This window comes from Enhydra lutris, unplaced genomic scaffold (genome assembly GCF_002288905.1).
Source record: "Enhydra lutris kenyoni isolate GAN:26980312 unplaced genomic scaffold, ASM228890v2 scaffoldscaffold2, whole genome shotgun sequence".
Classification (NCBI taxonomy): Eukaryota; Metazoa; Chordata; class Mammalia; order Carnivora; family Mustelidae; genus Enhydra; species Enhydra lutris.
Window position 1 is genome coordinate 71,029,765 of NW_019154086.1, and position 3,098 is coordinate 71,032,862.

The window sequence follows — 3,098 nt, forward strand, 5'->3', positions numbered from 1 at the left end:
ATGCATTGGACTCGCTGCTAGCTGGGAAGCCTGCTTCTCCCTCTCCGTCTGCCTGCCACTTAGCCTATTTGTACTCCCCCTCTCTCTGTCAAATAATAAAATCTTTTTTTAAAAAATTATATTGTACTCACCTGTCTACTTGTAGTGATGTGAGATGATAAAATGCTTGCATGATGAGATAAAGTTAGTGAGTAATGTAGGCACTGTAATGTAGTGTTAGCTCACTACTGACCTTCTGACAATACATCAGTATTATCTGATTTCAGATGATGCTGAGCGCATGAGGGATTACTGTACAGAGAAATGTAAACACCGACCAAAAATGTTATCATTTTATTTTTTAAAAATATATGATAAATCAGTATGTCATATTATTTTTGTGATATTAGAGTATACAAAATTTCAGGAACAACATATTGAACTATAGAAATAAACTAGATACTGGTTGACCTCTGAAAAGTATCATAAGAGAAAAATGAACTATCTTAGAAGAAAAAGAAAAATTACTTTGAGGTAGAACAAAAGATGGAAGACAGTGCAAGAAAGAGAGAAGTAAAAAAATCCGCAAAATAAAAAATAACATTTAAAAAAGGTGAAACAATGAAATTCAAGAAAACTAATGAAAAAAATGGTAAAATTACCAAATTAAAGGATATATTGGATCTTAGGAAAAAATAAAACAGTGATCAGTTTGGAATTATTTTAATAAAGTTAACTGATTTCAAAGCTTATCAAAGAATCAAATGACAAAGTACAATATCATTTTACCTATAAATACAAAACAAGAGCCTAACCTAAGAGTTTTCAACATCAACAGTAAATTCTAAAGGACTCTAGCAATGCCGCAAATCCCACACCAAAAAATAGAAAATATAAACAAATAGTTATATGAACATACAAATTATTAAAGACAAAATAACAAATCTATATAGTCGAATATTCATTGGGTCAAAGAAAGCCTTCCTCATGAACCTTGAAAAAAAATATTAACAGATGAACTTCCAACAAACAAACAATAGTAAAATGACTGCAAAAATATTTGCATTAATATTGAATAAATATTATTATGTGTTGTACTAGGAAGAATACCAACACAAACCCCATGCTCCATACCCATGTTTAATACTTTCCCTTGAGTGTAGACAGACCTGAAATTTGCTTCTACCCAGTAAAATATGGCACATTTTGGGAATATTATTCTGGCCTTCTATTTAGTTCCATGGCAAAAGTGAAGGAACTTCACAGATGAAATTACAGATGAAATTAAACTCAACTATAATCAGTTGAGTTGTATGTAGACATACAAGTCTACCTTGTATGAGCCTGATCAAATCAGGTGAGCTTCTAAAAGTAGACTTTGGGGTAAGATATAGAAGTCAGAGACTCTCTTTTCTGAGGTAAACTTTATCTAGCTGATGGAAAATGAATCTTACCAACAATAAAGTTAGAAGAGGATGCCAAGTTCTTTGGTTAACATTGAAATAATTCTCTCCTCTTTAATTGTGTGTGCTCGCAATAATTTATAATTATAGTGGAATGATGAAAACATGGCTTTCTATCATATTTATCTTCTAATATAGATTCCTATACATCAATTCATATTCCATATTATTTTCTCTCTTCCTTTATTTTTGTGTTTGTTTTGATCAGGCTCTTCAATCTCTGAGTTATGTATTCCTTTTTTTTTTTTTTTTAGGATTTTTATTTATTTGTCAGAGAGAGAAAGAAAGAACACAAGCAGGGAGAACAGCAGGCAGAGGCAGAGGAAGAAGCAGGCTCCCCACCAAGCATAGAGCCCAATGCAGGACTCCATCTCAGGACCCTGGGATTATGACCTGAGCCAAAGGTAGCCACTTAACTGACTGAGCCACCCAGGCATCCCTGTATTCCTTTTTTGCAAAAGTAAATTGGTATAACAGCTTGAGACTTGAAAAACCATATGAAATATTAACTACTTACAAATGAATTCCTTAAATTCATAATTTGTAATTCAGATTTTCATGATTTGCCTCACTTTATGACAATGCTTTATGTCAGAAACACTGAAGCATGAAGAACTGATCCACTGAATAGGAAAATGTGCTGGATACTTTTAGATCTGTATGCTCAAATTTCAGAAGTTTTTGAATGTCACAGGTAGAGAATGCATGATGCCTTTGATATTCCTAAAATGTTCCAAGACAATAAATATCTAATAGAAGAAAATGGGCCCTCTGTTGACACACCACTGATACTATGTAAATGTCTTTATACAGTATCTCATTAAGATTTCAAATGTTTCTAGAGCCATAGTCATTATTTGTTATCCTTCAGAGGAATATGGGATTTTAAATTGTGTCAGAGCAGCTGTTCAAAGAAGCCACTTGAGTAGTAAGGGTTATTACTGACAGTCTCAGCACAATGATTGCATTACCGTGTGCCGGAATATGATTTTGAAAAATGAGGAATACTCTATTTAGGCAAAGAGGAATGACTTGCTGTTTGTTTCTGAATAATTCAGTCTGCTGTATGTTAGGTTGGAATAGATACATGAATCTTATAAAGATTACTGATATCTTGGTAGAAAGTCTCATCAAAGCAAACTATAGGCTATCTGAGGTTTTTATATATTTATCAAACAACTGATAGAAACATTCCCTTTTAAAAATGAAAAGATGAGGTTTAAGGGCATAAAATCCTCACACCTGGTTGTTATCAGTGGTACTTTATTATCATTATTAATCATATCTTATTTCTAGAATGAGTATAGTTCCAGTGACATCCTATCTTTTAGCTATGTTTCAAGAGTTGTGTGAAAATTTTATTTTGATCAAAATTCTATTTTAAATACACTAGGAAAATGCAGAACATAAACTACTATTGCTATTATTGTGAAAGTACAAGGGCATAAAATCCTCACACCTGGTTGTTATCAGTGGTACTTTATTATCATTATTAATCATATCTTATTTCTAGAATGAGTATAGTTCCAGTGACATCCTATCTTTTAGCTATGTTTCAAGAGTTGTGTGAAAATTTTATTTTGATCAAAATTCTATTTTAAATACACTAGGAAAATGCAGAACATAAACTACTATTGCTATTATTGTGAAAGTACA